The following is an 18,527-nucleotide window of genomic DNA, read 5'->3' on the forward strand; positions in this document are numbered from 1 at the left end:
TGTTTAAGCCCCCTTTTGTACAACTTCTATGTAAGCGACATCGACAATTGCCTTACACAAAATTGCAGCCTAAGACTACTTGCAGATGGTGGAGTGGTGTCTGTCGTAGGATCAAACGAATCCGACCTGCAAGGACCCTTACAAGATACTTTGAACAATTTTTCAACCTGGGCCATTGGGCTAGGGATCGAATTCTCCACGGAGAAAACAGAGATGGTGTTTTTTTCTAGGAAGCATAGACCAGCAAAACCAAAGCTTCAACTTTTGGGTAAACCAATCACTCATGCTATGTCATTCAAGTATCTTGGGGTCTGGTTCGACTCCAAATGTTCTTGGGGGGCCCATATTAGGTATCTGAGTAAAAAATGCCAACAAAGAATAAACTTTCTCCGTACAATTACCGGCACCTGGTGGGGAGCCCATCCCGAAGACCTTATAATGTTGTATCGAACAACTATTCTCTCAGTGATGGAGTATGGCAGTTTCTGTTTTCAATCAGCTGCCAAAACACACCTCATTAAACTCGAGCGAATTCAGTATCTTTGTCTCCGTATTGCGTTGGGATGTATGCTCTCAACGCATACCATGAGCCTCGAGGTTTTGGCAGGCGTACTCCCACTAAAAGATCGCTTCAATTTATTATCTCTTCGGTTCCTCATCCGGTGTAAGGTTATGAACCCATTGGTGATCGGAAATTTTGAGCAGCTGATCGAGCTAAATTTTCATTCTGGATTCATGAGCTCATATCATGAATTCGTCTCCATGCAGGTTGATCCTTCTTCGTATATTCCCAACCGTGTTTGTTTTCCTGACTACATCAATTCCTCTGTGCATTTTGATCTGTCCATGAAGCATGATATCCATGGAATTCCAGATTATCATCGATCGGGGATCGTTCCTACGGTTTTTGAAGCAAAGTATGGGCGTGTCAATTGTGATAATATGTACTTTACTGATGGGTCCACTATGAATGAGTCCACAGGATTTGGAGTGTTCAACAAATTTTTTAGCACCTCACAGTCTTCAGTATCCTTGCTCAGTGTATATTGCTGAATTGGCAGCAATACACTGGGCGCTGGACAGCGTCGCCTCACGACCTGTTGAACACTATTACATTGTAACGGATAGTCTGAGCTCTGTCGAAGCTATCCGTTCAGTGAGGCCGGAAAAGCACTCGCCGTACTTCCTTGAGAGAATACGAGAAATTTTGAGTGCTTTTTCCAGACGCTGTTATGTCATTACCTTTGTCTGGGTCCCTTCACATTGCTCAATTCCGGGTAATGAGAGGGCTGACTCATTAGCAAAGATAGGTGCAATTGGAGGCGAAATTTATCAGCGTCAAATCGCCTTCACTGAATTTTATTCTTTAGTTCGTAAAAATACCATCGTTAACTGGCAACGCAAATGGAACGAAGATGAATTGGGCCGGTGGCTCCACTCAATTATCCCTAAGGTTAGCCTCAATCCATGGTTCAAAAGTCTGGACTTGAGTCGGGACTTTATTCGCACCTTCTCCCGACTCATGTCCAATCACTGTTCGTTAGACGCGCTGCTTTTTCGTTTTAATCTTGCCGACAGCAATCTCTGCGGTTGTGGCCATGGTTACCACGACATCGAACACGTTGTTTGGTCGTGCGAGTTGTATCTTGTCGCCAGATCGAATTTAGAAAACTCCCTTCGGGCTGGAGGAAAGCAGTCCAATGTGTCGGTGAGAGATGTGTTGGCTCGGTTAGACCTTGATTACATGTCCCAAATATATGTTTTCCTTAAAGCTATCGATCTTCGAGTGTGATTGTTCATACATCCTTTTCCCCTCCTTTTCGTCCTTCGCGAGCTATCGGTTCCCTTCCTACTAACATTAGAATAAGTTAAATTGTAAATACATATGTAGATGTAAGAATAGTTTTAAGAATTGAGTGTGAAGTGTCAGCGTGAATGAGAATGTGAATGTGAATGTGAGTGCGAGTGTAAACACACATCTCCTTACATCCCATCCTTTTTCTAATGAAAATGTGTCACCCTTCTAAACTCGAGTCGACCGCGAGTAATCGGTTTCCTATTTCATTAACCATAAAATTAAGGAAACAACATTTTGATATATGCTAGTTGAAATATAGTTAAGAGTTTGGCTCCTTTAAACTTATGTAACTGAGCATGTAAAAATAAACGGATTAATAAAAAAAAAACTTCATACAAATGCAATTGAGAACTGGCAGGATTGACACAAATCGTGTCAAAAACTGTATCTGGAATCACACTACTGCGTGACTTAATCTATTCATCAAGATAAATCTCACCATACGAGTTCGATTACAACCCCGAGCCAGGGTAGTGCCGTAAAGATAAAGACAATAAGGGGAAAAGTGAACTTACAGTCGATAAAAATGCATGTTTATTAGATGTAAAGCAATAGCAGGCAGTAAATGGCGTATACATTCCGACAATTAAATCCATATGAACGCAATACAAACGTTTGCTGCAGCTTGGCGCTGTCACGTGGCTCGTGTCGGACCGGCTCAGACGAGTTTCGGGATACTCCCCAGACGGACTCCTGCACTAATCTTGCTCACCCACACACGCTCGAAGGAGGCACAAGCACTGGTATCCCATGGGGCTTTTTATTATTGACCTTTTGCAGTGAACATCATATCTTGATCGGAGATAATTGATGGATTGTGTACCTGCTGGACAGGATATCATCTTGAAACTGCATGTGGATGATGATGATGATTAATGATGAATGAGACACGAGTGCTACTTCAGTTCAACGTCTAGCATCTATATTAAACTATTATATTTCCTGTGATAACCAATGGCAACGATATTCGTTTCCCATCAGTAGCTGTCAGAACGCATATTACGCACTTGAAAGTAGCGTAGAAAAAGCGGTGAGTGCTGTTCACGAAGCAAACACTTCTGTAGCATCATCATTGAAGGCTGATGTCGCTCTTGCGTGTTTTCGTAACAATGACAATCTGGAGCATTTGAAGGAAAAAAAACAGAAGGTATAAATAATTCATTTTCTCACCATACGCAATATTTTCCCCAGTTTAATACGAATATTACACTCGTTGTTGTTTTTACTAGAGGTATACCACTTCGTTCATTAGCTGTTGGATTTTAAATTATGCAATAAATCTGCAGTGACCGACACAACAAAAATAACACCATGCGTTTAATACTAAGTTGAACAATTTGAAATCAGTTTGTTCAAAAACATGTTCAAAAATCGAATTCACAAGGTGTGCGAATTAAAATTGTCCACAAAAACAAAAAAAAAATTTAATTGCATTAAACAATAGCAGAAGTCTTCAGAAAAACTCTTTTCGATAGACACCCGTTTCTCGGAGATTATCGGCAAGCGAATGATTTTATTGTCAAATAAGTTTCTTCAAATTGTATTTCATGCTTAATTGTAAAAATATTCGCTTGATTGTGCAGTTTTACTGTTGTACTGTCCTTTGAAGTTCTCGAAGAAATGTATTTAATTTCAGTTTTTATTGTTGTTTTGGAAACAATCTCCAAGTTAAACCATTAGAACAGCAGATATGTAGTTGACGTTGATTCTCTCGAATGTTCTCGAAAGTAGGCAAGAAGAAGTAGTAGTTTAGGCAGTTATCATAGTGGGATTAGTACACAAATCATTAAATAGATTACCATACGCTTTCGAACTTTTGCCTACTTCATTTTTTAAATATGTGATTTGCGGGGACGAAAAAAAAAACTTTTTTTTCTATTCATTTGTTCACAAAAAAAAACATGTTTATTTCTTGAATTGTTTTTTTATCATTGAAAAAACACCAATAAGACTAATTAAAAATTGAATATAGACAGAATGCAATTATTTCCTTTTTTACAATATATGGGAAGGGTATAGTCAATGTCCACGCTTGTCCACGGAGGGGGAGGGGGGAGTCTAAAAGCGTACTTTTTCTGTCCACGTGGTATGTGGACAGCCCCATAGACATCATGTTCCATCGAAGAGTGAATGCATAACTGACCGATTTCTACACGAGGTGTTTAATGAACGATAGAATTGTGGAAATGTTTATATTTTTTTTACTAGCTGACCCGACAAACGTTGTTCTGCCATGACAATTATTTGTAGAGAATATTTTGGTTACAATAAAATCAACGAATGAAACGATTTTAAAGAAAGTGTGTTTGACGAGTATGCTGCCGCGAATGACGATGCGCACTATTCTCTAATGACTCGTATACAGCAGCGATTCTCAAAGTGGTCGAAGAGTGACCCTTGGGGACGTCGTCAGCTTCCCAGGGGTCAGCATAATCAAAAACTAATTTTGGGGATCGACGAGGTCTAAAAATCGATCCGTATTAATTAATATAAATATGAGAATTGAGTGTTCATCAACATTGTTACAGTTTCCTTATATCCCATCCTTCTCCTCAAAATATGTCACCCTTCTGAACTCGAGTACACCGCGAGTAATCGGATTACCACCTTACTAACCATAGATGTAAGAAAATTGTTTATATATATAGTTTTAAAATTATATTTAAGAATTCGGCTCCTTTAAACTTAAGTAACTGAGATTGTAAAAATAAACGAATTAATAAAAAAAAAATAACATAAATCTTATTTGCAACTTCCAAGAGTCTGTATAAGTTGCGTTTCCTGAATCAACTTGTTATAAGAATGGCTAATATTTAGTAGACAGTATTGTTGTTGTAGTTTGTATTGATAATTATTAACTACACTCGATTTTCGTGATTTTTATGTCTATTTATTGATGAGAAAATGATGTAAAGTTCCAATCAAGGAAAATTGAGGAAAATTCAGAACGATCTTTCAGTTCGTCACGAATTGTCAACTGGAGTGTGTGAACCGCGCAACGCATTTGGAAGATCTTGAACATATCGGCAACTTCATCTATTACGGTATCGAATTAATTTTAACAAATTCGACTCGGTTCTTAACGGATTTGTGCAAGTCCACTTTTTTGTGTTTGCTTCTGTAATCACCATACAAGTTTTCTTGCCATTTCGGACGTGAATATGAAATTATACGATCGTGAAATAAAATGTCATGAGCTAAACATTTTGATTTTATTGCGTCATTTAACTGGAAGTCGGAGTCCGAGTCGGAAAATTTTTACTCGACTCCGATTCCGACTCCATAGCCCTGGTAAATAGACAGGATGAATTGTTCTCGCAGGATCAAATAGGAATAAACAACATCCCATAGGCCGAAACTTCATAAATGAGCAATTAAACAGACGATATTGTAGTAGTGCGTAGTGCTATTTGTAATCTAGATAGAGCGTACATCGTATATTACTCATGTATAAAGTTCTTTTGCAGTTGTAATGTGATGTCATGCACCTTTTCCATAGCATGTGGCAAAAAAGTTCCGCTCCGCTTCTATACCAAATATCTTTTTCCCTGTGTTACTGTAGAATACAGTAACTATCTTCATTTATAAGACCGGCCATTTCAACTTATTGTTGTCTTCAGGCCTGAAACATTGAAAAAAAATTCCAGTGTTTCATAACTATAGATCTCTCACTCATTTACAAATTTCACGTTAATTTAACATGAATTACGATAAGTTCCTAATTCGTAGGTCACCTTTAGTTCTCAATCAGTTCGAATAACCCATTCGGGGTGGTTACGACCATGTTGTAGTGTGTATCTCGTTCTACGCAGAGGATACTGCTCTTTTAAGCTCTCCCAATGACTCATACTGCTTGTAAGCTGCATCTACTTTTCGTCCGATCACTCGTCATAAGATCCTGACAGGGTTGTGATTTGGTAAACAAGCTGACTAGTCCAGAATCTGAAGCCCCTATTCATTAAACCATGCCATAACCTTCCGAGTTTCATGCATTGATGCCAAATTACCCAATTATCACATTGTTTTTTGTTGTAAAAACAGCAGCAAATGATTCTGAAATACTTCGTTGCACTTCTAACTGTTCATTCGTGTTGATGGTAAGCTATCTAAACCAAGCCTTTTTGAGAAAATTCTCCAGAGATATGTAAGGCTTGTAATGTGAGTTATGAATCATAGAATTCCTCAAAATCATGTAATATTTGTTCAAAATTTCAAAATTTCTTCATTGTGCCGTAAGTTTGCATCACACTTTTTTATTCATGATTAGAATTCGAAACACCCATGCTTTTAATACCGGACGCTCTGATATAAATTCTTCAAAAAAAAATTTCATCGTTTACTTTGATCCGCCGTCCGGATTTAAAATCACCTTCTACATGTGCTCTTACTTCCGGGCATGGGTTTGTAAAACACAAATATTCGTTTTGCTTTTTGCCATTTTTTTTGTTAACAGTAAATTGACATTACACTAAATCGATACAATAGTAACTATCAGTCACAATAATTCAACATGTAAAAAATGTGAGGGCATGATATTAAATGTATTGAAAAGTCACCTGTGACCAGTGCTTGGAAATATCTGTATCACATCAATCTTTTCAGCAGAATTTCCGGCCACATTCGATCATTATACCATTGCATTCGGGATACCGAAAATGAACCAACGCCAAATCTCACAATCACAGCAAGCCACTCACAGTTGATTCATCCAGTTTTTTTTCATTCTGTTTTTCGTTCTGTTCTGCGTTCACGTAATGTGAGCAAAACAAAATATCCCTAGTTTTGTCATTCATTGACATTAACATACCAGTTCATTCACTATCAGCATCGTTCTCGGACACTGACGAAACGGAGAAATTCGTTGAGGAAGATAAGAAAGTACAGAATGCTCATAATAGTGACAATAAATTAAATTGTTCAAGCATGCAAGGTTTCCGTCTCAGTTAAATTGCTTTCATTTTACATAGTGAATATGCAGCTCCAAATCCACTTGTCAGAAATGCTTCAAAAGAAGAATTCCGATGTAAAAAATACCGTCTTGACTCAAATTTCAACCATTTAATTCTTTTTAAATTCTGAACACACGAACATAAAATGGTGGTGTCCAAGACACGACCGCAATGGGAATATTTCGAGTTTCCTTTTGCAAACGGATCAAACTATGCTATAGGATTAGCGGATTAAATTGCCAACATCCAGCTTTGGCTGACACAGTTTGTATTCGCTGCTTGGATCGATTCTGCAGAATGCCCCCTCGCCGTCCAAGCCTAAGCAATCCTTAGCTGTGAGTGTGCATGCAGATCTTGCTCTTTTGTTGGCATTTCCGCTTGCGCCACCGATTTGCGTTGTCCTTTCGGAGTAACTTCAAAAACAACTGAATAAGCAAGGCACTGACTCAATGAGAAAATCACACACATATCGGGATACTGAAAATGAACAGTCACAACATTCCTGACAATTCAATGGCAATGAATAAATGTGAATGAATTCTCATGACTCGAGCTTTGAGGAAAGCTCAGAGAGCACAGAATGAATATGAATGAACACAGTTGTAAATTTGTTTGCCGTCGAATGAATGACAGTAGCATCGACAAGCAAAATAAACGCGTTACACTGATAAAAATATATTTTCAATGTTGCTTAACAAGCTCAATATTTCCAAGCTCTGCCTGTGACGTATTCGTCACATGTCGAGAACGGTTAATCCTAGGATAAATGTTTAAATGTAACATAGTTTTTCATGGAGAATCGCATTTAGATTTAATTTTTCATATTACTTTTCTTAAATGGTTACGATTTCACAAAGAATTGAAATTTAATAAATTTTTCAAAAATCATATCTCCATTTTGGAGAGTACGACACCACACCGCTATATGGCATAATTTGTTGAATTAGGGGAGTTTTCTAATAAAAATATATTTGAAAATATCGAAGGGGAGGGGGGGTCTCTTTTGAGATACAAAAGTTTTTAACATTGAATTCAATTTTTGAGTTATATTTTTTAACAGTGTATTTAAAATACTATTTTTCCTAAATAGTTCAAAAATGAATTTTTAACAATTTTACCGTACATCTTATTTCAATTAGACATCTCGATTTCGAGTTACGATTTCTCGGCAAAAACTTCAATGTTTCTGCATAGTCTTCTTATATCTATAAAAATGGATTTCTGTCTGTCTGTCTGTCTGTCTGATTCTCATGGACTCGGATACTACTGAACCGATCGACATGAAAATTGGTATGTGGGGGTTTTTGGGGTCGGGGAAGGTTCTTGTACAAATGAAACACAAACTTCTGCATAACTCGAGAACTAATCAAGCAATTGAAACCAAATTTGGTGTGTGGAGGTTTTAGGAGGCAAGAAACGTTTCTAAGGTGGTTTGACACTCCTCCTCTCTCTACAAGGCGGGGTGGGGGGGGATGATTTGAATAACTCGAGAACTAATCACTAATCAAGCAAATGGAACCAAATTTGGAATATGAGACTTATTGAATATGAGAAATGTTTCTCACATTCTCTCTTTTTCCCATAGAAATAATACACATATTTCCACCAACATATTCCAACATGATAATTGAAAATTTTCGGAAGAAAACTGAAGGAAAATGGGAAAACTCGGAAAATTCAATTCGCCTATGTTCTACAATTACATAGTGACTACTTTGTTAGTCCATTTGATGTTTGCGCTAACGAAATTGATCTTTATTCGAAAATGGAAATCGATTTTAATGTGATGAAACGCACTGTCATTTCTTCTTCTATCTTTATAAATACAGGGTTTTCCAACTTTAAATTCCGAAAGTAAATTGAAATAAAACACACTTAGAATTCGAATTTCGATGAAACTTTTATTTCAAATTAAAGTTTGGTTTATGCCATTATGTGTGAAATACAACATCATTCAAATGTCCACCTAGGGCTCCCTCGCACACCTTGATCCGGAACAGGTAATTTTCGATGACTTTTCGGCACATATGGGGCGGTATCTCGGTCATAACTTCACGAATGTTGTCTTCCAAATGTTCAAGAGTTTGCGGAGAGTTGGCATAGACACGGTCTTTCGCATAACCCCACAAAAAAAAGTCTAGCGGGTTCAAATCGCATGATCTGGACGGCCAATTGGCATCACCAAAACGCGAAATTATGCGTCCCTCAAATTTCGTTCGCAATATGGCCATGTTCGGTCGTGTTGTGTGGCACATGGCGCCGTCCTGCTGAAACCACATGTCATCCGTATCCATATCTTCAATTTGTGGCAAAAAATCGGTTAACATGCGGCCATAGCGCTCACCATTCACAGTTACCGTCTCGCCGTCCTCATTTCCAAAGAAATACGGCCCGATGACTCCACCAGACCATAATGCGCACCAAACAGTGACTTTTGGCGGATGCAATGGCCTCTCAACAATCACGTGTGCATTTTCTGATCCCCATATACGGAAATTTTGGGTGTTCACATAGCCACTGAGCTCGAAATGTGCCTCATCGCTAAAGAAAATTTGATGCGAAAATTCAGCATTTTGCTGCTGTTCGTTCACCCAATCGACGTATGCCCGACACATTCCATGGTCTCCACGCTCTAATTTTTGTACCAGTTGGACTTTATATGGATGTAGGTGCAAGTCCAAATGCAAAATTCGCCACAATGATGTGTTTCACAAGCCCAATTGCTGAGCACGCCGTGGAATCCAAACATTCGGGTCATCCTCCACACTGGCAGCAACAGCAGCAATATTTTCGGCCGAACGCACATTACGATGATGCACAGGTTTCACAATATCCGCTACGGATCCAGTTTGTTCGAATTTACGCACTACATTAGCGATTGTGTGCTCTGTAGGCCGTCCATGACGACCAAAATCCGTCCGTAATGCTCGAAAAACATTTGCCGGTTTTTCATCATTTTTATAGTATAATTTAACAAAATTAACACGTTGTGCGATGCTAAAACGATCCATATTGTAAAATGGCAGACATTCAACTAACGATATGACGCTTTGGTTGACAGCTATGTCAAACGGTTGTCAGCGCAGGGCTGTATATTTTCGGAAGCCCGAAATGGAAAACCCTGTATAAATGGATCGCCGACTGTGTTGATAGGGACAAAACTCGAGAAATGAATTGTACTATTTAGGGCTGTTTCTATTCTATCATACTTTCTGTATCAAACATTTATTCCGTGTAACGGAGAAACATGTTATTTGCAAGTGGTCGAAAGATCTTGAACGAGAATTGTGTCTGAAAATAATCTGATATTATAATGATGAATTTTGGTGGAAATACTAGGAATGTTATGGTAAAAGGTAATTTTAAAGGGTAGACTAGAAGATCAATCAATGAACAGTTTTGCGATTGGACCCACGAACGTGCGCTTAGTAAAAAAACATAAATGTCATAACGAAAAATAAATTTTGGGTGAGTTTGCCGGATCCGCTAGTACCTTATCAAAAATTAGCCCTTATGAAAATTGGTCATTTGATAATGACAATTGAGATTTTGGGTAGCTTCCAGCATATGTCATTTAAAAATCAGCGACCTGCTGATTTGGAGTGGAATTGCACCATAAGGAAACAAATTGCGACATATGTTCTGTTGGTGTATTGTAATTGCGAGGGCAGAAATGAATCTTCAATTGCTTCGCTAAACCACGCAAACCATCGGTCATTTTCAGGATCGCCAAAACCGTCTACTACAGATTTATTTATAAAATTTTGATGCATTACGGTGTAATCCATCCAAAGTGATAAACGCGCAAATTGAATAAAATGATTCCGTAGTCCTACATGAACAATGCGATCGTGTCTTAGATCTCCTATATTTATTTTATATAGTGCAAAAGAATACATAGTATTCTCGAGAAGGGTTTTGTTTTCAACAAACAAGGCTTTTCTCGCATTTTTTCACATCGAGCCAACAGATAATAACTTGAGTTCATTGATTTAGTAGTTTGGGAAAATCCACCATCAAAATTCTTTTTGGATCCCAAAAAACTAATGCTGACGCCATTCTAGTCGATATTTGAGCCCTAACTTGCTTCGGGACTCTAATATGTCCATACAAAATTAAACCATTTTCACAAATCTTGAAGGTTATATTTTACAGGAAAACTCGCCAGAACAACTGCAGAAGACTTAAACGCTACACTCTAAGACTTGTGGATGATTCACAATTCAATGGTGGTATCGATTTCTCCAAGGCGTTCGACAAAGTTCCGCATGGTCTCGCTATCACAAAACTGAGCCGCCTCGGTCTTCCTTCGTGGATTGTTCGCTGGATAGAATCGTGCCTTCCGTCCAGGAAAGCTTTCGTGAAGGTTCACGATGCCACATCGAATGCGTTTCAACTACCGTCCGGGGTTCCTCAGGGTAGTCACCTTGGTCCTCTCATCTTTATACTTTTTTTAAACGATGTATGCGACCACCTAAGCTGCTGCAAGCTCTTGTATGACCTAAAACTCTACCGCATTATCAAGACGACGGTTGATTGCCTGGCTCTGCAAGCTGATATTGAACGCTTGTCATCGTGGTGTAAGATGAACGGAATGTTGGCAAACCCAGCCAAATACAAAATCATCACCTTCAGCCGAAGTCGAACACCGGTCACGTTCGAATATTCGATGAATGAGTCACCGCTTGTGAGAGTATGCTCTATCAAGGACCTTGGGCTACTTCTAGACAGGAAATTGGGATTCAACGAGCACATATCGATGACAGTCACTAAAGCAAACTCCATGCTTGGCTTCCTGAGAAGAAATACAGCGCAATTTGACGACGTACATGCCATGAAGTCACTGTACTGTTCTCTGGTTCGCAGCGTATTAGAGTATGGAGTGCAGATCTGGGCCCCGTATCACAGTGTGTACGTAACACGTATCGAAAAAATCCAGAAACGTTTAATAAGAAGTGCATTACGGCGGCTCCCATGGACAAATCCCGACAATCTACCGCCTTACGAACATCGATGCGCGCTCATCGGACTCCAAACTCTGTCGAGCCGGCGTAGTTTTCTGCAAAGGCTGTTCATCTACGACGTACTAATCAACAACATCGACTGCGGCAGCATACTGCAAAATATGAATATTCACGTTCCGAACCGCCAACTCCGAAGCACTTCCTTTCTCAGAGTTCAAGGACACCATACTACATACGGATATAACAATCCGCTAGATAGATGATGTAGGCTTTTTAACGATGTGCACGATATTTTTGACTTCAACATAAGTAGACTAGTTTTTAAAGAGAGAATTAAGAATGTCTAAATAGTCTGTGTGGTCTGTGATCAAAGATGGTAAATAAAATAAATATGAAAGCAATCGCAGATTGGGACAGTACTTAAATATGGCGCTTGCTTCACGGAACTACTTATGCTGGGTAGTGCAATGCGAGCACAATATGAGAATACTCAACATGAAATATCCTTCCTGTGACGATTCCTCACATTTTTTCCCATTGAAAAATAAACGATAATGAGATCATATGATCGCATACAATAAATACAGGGGAACTTCAATATAACGTACCCTCGTTATAACGTACACATTATAAAAGTCCAAAGGAATAATTTTTTGAACATTTTTTTTCTGAAAGAACAATAAATTATCTGTGTTTTGATACTAAAGCTTGTGTTGTAACATTAACCGATCCCGACAATCCGTGATTGCAGATTGTCGGGATTGGTTAATGAATCAAACTTTAATTAACAGTACGAAGGGAAACATCATGAGAAAGGTTGGCTTCTTCTTCTAGTAGAATTCATTCATTAACCTTACTCAAACAGCAGCACAATAAAGTAATATAAGCAACGTTTCTGAGTTCTTTATTATACTTCGATATAACGTACAGTTCGATACAACGTACAATTTTGAAAGTAAAATGTACGTTATATCGAAGTTACCCTGTAATTGCATTTATTGTTTATTGTTTGAAACATTAAAATATCTGTTATAAAACATGCGATGTGATCGTATATCATATTCAGCTGACAAACTTGCGATAATTTAAAAATCTGAAAACAGAAACATTCCACTAAGTGCGGTACACAACAGTTTGAAGTGCGTTGCAGCACATGTTAAAAGGCTAAATTTTAAGTTTAAAATTGATATTCAAAACCCGAAATCAATGATTCTAATCTAATATTGGAAAAAAAATTTAGAGAATGAAAATTCAATATTTGTTAACAGCTGAATCTGGAATCGAACGCTCTAAAACGCTCGGTGACGTGCCATCATACGTGGATCGACCCTCATCTCTGTAATAAAATCTTCAATAACATTAATGCAAACTGGGTTCCTGCCTTCCATTTCTCAATAGCATAAGACTAAACCAAAAACTCTTTTGAAAAATTATAAGTATAGTCCAAATGTTTTCGAATATTCAACGTGTATCCCTTTGTGCCGGTCACTGTAAATTTTGCTGACGATATATTTGGCTCCATTGATTGGTTATTAGATTTCCAATTATGTAACAAACACACGATGCGTGTGAATATATGGGGATCCAATCGTAGTTTTCACGTTTTGGCGATATAGACCCAACGATATAAATAGAAACGCTCCCATCTGTCTAACGAACGCACCTTTTTCATACATTGAGACCAAAACCGAGAGAAGAATTTGTTGCCTGATCTGTGAGAATCTGTGCTCTCTTGGTTGCAGAATGCTGTTCACATTTCAACCAAGATTCTGTTCGGATCGTTTGATTTTTTTTTTTTGTTAGCAACTTGCATTCCGCTGCTGCACTAAACACGCCCCACCCTTGCTTGTTGTCGGCGGTCTGATACCCAACCGAAACATTCTGATGCACTAAAATAGATTACGGTCGCTACCGCTGACCGCTCTCTTGGCAATGCACGGAACGGAGGTGGGATGTACTGATAGAGCTGTAGCAGCAGCGAACTCTGTTAATTGAACCTCGCCACGCTAGAGTAGCTGGGAAAGGGTGTTGCACCGAACCGAATCCTCGATCCATTTGAACATTGATGAATTGTCGATTTTTACTATGCTCGCTGCACACTACTGTGAACGAGGGGTTGAAGAATTAGCACCTCGTACGTATACATACAAGCTGCCAAATTGGTTCCCACGGAGAGCTATATTTATGCAGACGATATAATCGCGCAAAAGTGGGGGTGTTGTCTTTTTTAGCAGTGGATAACAAATTGACAGACAGTTTCTTCGGTATTAAAGTCTCCGCCGAGGTTGGGAATAGCTGCAATCAATCAGTGTTCTGGTGTTGATAACAAAAAAATCATTCCTCTCGTCACCCGAAATCAATTATTACGTACATTTGGAAAACGGGAAAGGAAAAAATGTCGAATCGATACTTACAACATGTTTACACTCGTGTGGTACTAACCTGCAAAGTAGAATGAAAGAAAGAAAATATCATCAACAAATGCTAGATTTTAATATACAGTGACTCAAATCCGTAATCGTACTCTACCATGCAGACCTCTTTTCCCTTTTTTGAAAATCGAAAACAAGCTTTCGGAACATTCTATTTAGATAAAGTCATAGTGTCATATGAGAGTTAAAAGGTTTGCTATCTGATTTCAGAATAATGGTTTTTATTTCTCTAAAAATGGCGAATGTATGTGTAAATTGACTCAAACTCATAATCGTACGCTGGTTGAAATCTCAACTCGATTTCGAAGGTGTTGGTCAATTTCCGAATTCCATCATTAATATGGTATCTCTTGTTGATTACAACTATGTGTAGCTGTCTTACGCCATATCTACGAGTTTTTGGTGTATTCGGAAGGAACATTCATCAATTTTTTCATCAAGTGGTTTTTAAAATCATTATTTTTAGAAATTAAATGGTTTCTAAATTTTCTACACAGATGACTTCCCTCAGTTTTTTACTGGGATTGATGTCGGAAGAGGAGGAGGAATGTGGAGGAATATCAATAACTTTTGAGCCATTGTAATGTAATCATGTGCGAACTTTATATTTCTTGAGCTCTGAATGATTGTCTTGGCCTAACTTGAATCCTCGATTCCATCACATTTTGTGGACACTTTGCTTCATATTTTCCTTCAGGATGTTCAAGTAAACATCCTGATCCATTACATCATTAATAAAAACCAAATTGAGAAGGCAAAAAGTTCGTAATGTGCCTAGGAATGGCAGCTTGAATGCCCGAGCATAGAGAGACTAACCAAAACAGTAACTTCAATTTGATTATTCAAAACAGCTTAAAACACATCAATGTCTTACTGGTAAGATGTTATTTCCATAGATGGGTCCTAATTTGATATTTTTGACGACAATGGTTATCGTTTCGTATGGAGGAAGCCAACGTTGAATTAAACGTAAAAAAATCTGAAAGCAACATGGTGGTGGTGGAGGGATGGTATGACGGTGCATGTATGAGTAATTTGGTTTCCACCGATGTGTGTATTGGATCAGAATGTTTACTTGAACATCCTGAAGGTAAACATGAAGCAAAGTATCAACAAAATGGAATGAAATCGAGGATTCTAGTTTTGACAAGACAATGACCCAGAGCTTAAGACATATGAAGTTCGTAAATGGTTACATTACAATTACTCAAAAGTTATTGATATTCCTCCACAATCTTCCGACATCAATCCCAGAAAGAAACTAAGAAAGTCATCTGTGTAGGAAATTTAGAAACCATTAAATTTCTAAAAATAACGATTTCAAAAACCACTTAATGGAAAAATTGATAAATATTCCTTCCGAATACACCAAAACATTTGTAGATAGGGCTAAATACAGCTAAAGATAGTTGCAATAAACAAGAGATACCATACTAATGATGGAATTAGGAAATTGGCCAACGCCTTCGAAATCGAGCAGAGATTCCAACCAGCGTACGATTATGAGTTTGAGTCAATTTTCATACATTAGCACATACATTCGCCATTTTTAGAGAAATAACAACCATTATTCTGAAACCAGATAGCAAACCTTTAAACTCTCATATGACACTATGTTTTTATTCAAATAGAATGTTCCGAAAGCTTGTTTTCGACTTTCAAAAGAAGGGAAAAGAGATCTACATGGTGGAGTACGATTACGGATTTGAGTCACTGTACCTTAAATTAAGTTATAATAGGTACGATTGACATATGCTTTTGTACGGTTTAAGACATTTAGACTTGTTTAAAAAAGAGCTATATTCGTAATCGTGTTGCTTTTAGCATTGCATTCAAGAGTAACTAACGTTTTCCTTCTATACTCCTACCAGAAACAATTATCGCTACATGTGGAAACCACGTGCAAATTTCAGTGATAATAAGAAACTGATTATTATTCAGCTTAAAACCTGCTGAATCAACCCAATGACTCTGATTTTATTGTTTTCAAATCCGAAGGACGAACATAATGAGCTTTTCATAGTGTTCACACCCTCATAGAATCCTTATTTCCGCTTCACAATTCGAACATTTCCCCCACGAAATAAAAATTTATAAATCATTTCGTTTTAATCATCCATTTTCATATCCACAGACAAACACGCAGAGAAAGTAATCTATGGAGCGGCAGAGGCAAGGCAAAGTGGAGCCGAAGACAGATTATCCCGTAATCAATCACCCCCCGAAACAGCCTCGTCAAGCTGTCTACCGCAGATACGTCATTGGGTTCGGTGAGCTGGCACCGTATACGGGCACGGTACATGTGTACAACTTACTTGGCAGGGGGAAGTACATCCAAAAATCCCGACCAGATTTGTGACGCTCGCGTGTTTTTTTTTGTTTGGGTGAAGCAGGTATTGCTACTTGTTGCCAGATGAACATTCGAAAAACAGATTATAATTCAATTTTTTCTTCGTCAGCTTCCACTTTTCTGTATATCATACCATATGTGCGTCGAAAACGACAACCGCACAGTGAAGCTCGACCTTGACGATCAGTTCATGACAGATTCAGCAACTTTCGGTGATGTATGATGGTGATGGTGCGGGGAAAGTTTTTTTCAATGCAATTCCCGCTAATACGATCTGCGGTTCCGACAGATCTTCATCAATTGGAAAATTGACTGAATGATTTCCCTCAATTTATCATACGTTAGAATCAAGTTCTAATAAAAATAATCATTGACGACCTTGAATAAGTTATGAAAATTATGAAACGTTATGAAAATATCTTGCGAGAAAAAATAGAAACGAGCTTGAATTCAGCGTATGTTTAGCTTCAACACCTTTTTAATGTGTTGAACAAATCGAGTTTTAGATCCATTATCCAAGTAGTTAACATGACACGTATCGTGATGGGAACTTGGTTTCCCGTATAGAATCCTCAGTCTGTTATTTGATAACATTTTTTTATATGTCAGTATTTGATTTTTATATCATACTAGCTGACCCGACAAACTTCGTCCCGCTCAAAATTTATTTTTTCAAACATTCGGGTTTTCTACTAAGTGCACGTTCAATCGCGAAACTGTTCATTGTTTGATCTTCTAATCGACCCTTTAAAATAACCTTTTACTATACAATTCCTAGTACAGGTCGGACTCGATTATCCGGTATTCGATTGACCGGAATTTAAGATTCGATTATCCGGAGTATTTTATTTTTGATTTTCGGAAATTTTGGATAATTTGTATAATAATTCCATATTGAATAGCTAATATGGGTATCAAATGAAAGGGCTTGACTAGTAGAATATAGTTATTTATGAAAAATGCAAATCTAGGATGGCGGCCACTACAAAATGGTGAATTACACATTTTCTCAAAATCCCATCAATATGAGTTTTTCTCAGAACCCCATCAATATGGGTATGAAATGAAAGGGCTTGGCTACACCCAAACTAGCGTTGGCAGAAAACATGTCATCTTTGGCAGAAAAGATGCCATTTCCTGTGCATGAGAGTCAAATGCGCAAATAATGAGCTATTTTAAAAGCTCAAAAATGGTTTGTATGTATGCGAGCAGACATCTCTTTCTGTTTTCTTTTCTATTTCCATTGTGCAAAAAAAAAGTCCATACGACGTCAATGGGGATCGAACCAAGGCCGGCTGGAATGCAAAGTTACTTTACACGACCACGCTATCCATGTAGCTGCCAGCGCTATTATAAAGGAGCGTGATAATATTACACCTCATCATAAAATGAAGTTGGAAGGTGTTTTCTAAGACGATAAAGAAGAACATGAACGAGAATATATCTTTCTCTGTCTGGGCCGTATATTTGGCAAACTATACGAAAAGCTTTCATATGCTTTCATTTAAATGTGTCTCCTGTTTCGCTCTCGCATATTGGCTCTAGCATATATATTATAAAAATGATATACATGTATTGGGGAGTAGAACATTTTATGTTACCTTTCAACTCATTTAATGTAATAAATCGGGATGCCAGAACATGTGCTAAAAATTAACTTTGGGTGTAGTAGAACACAGTTATTTATGAAAAATGCAAATCCAAAATGGCCACCACCATTTTTTTTCAAAACCTCTTCAATATGGGTAGCAGATCATGAAGAACCCCAATTCCAAGATGGCCACAGTCTCCAAAAAACTAATTACTTTTTAAATGGTTTCATTCAGCTTGACCTGTTTGTATGTATGTTTGAATGTTTTAACCCTACAAGGTTGTCCCATATTAATAGAAAACTAAACTGAACCACTGTATTCTACTAGTCAATCCCTTTCATTTGATATACAAATTGATGGGGTTCTGAGAAAATGTGTAACC

At 37.9% G+C, this 18,527-nt stretch overlaps 1 protein-coding gene across 1 annotated transcript in view; it reads right to left on the reverse strand.

Annotated features, from left to right (window-relative positions):
- LOC129765467 (neurocalcin homolog) overlaps positions 1-18,527 on the reverse strand; it is a 433,786-nt gene that overhangs the window by 353,153 nt on the left and 62,106 nt on the right. The gene's annotated exons all lie outside the window — the stretch shown is intronic.

The sequence above is a fragment of the Toxorhynchites rutilus genome, chromosome 2 (genome assembly GCF_029784135.1).
Source record: "Toxorhynchites rutilus septentrionalis strain SRP chromosome 2, ASM2978413v1, whole genome shotgun sequence".
NCBI lineage: Eukaryota > Metazoa > Arthropoda > Insecta > Diptera > Culicidae > Toxorhynchites > Toxorhynchites rutilus.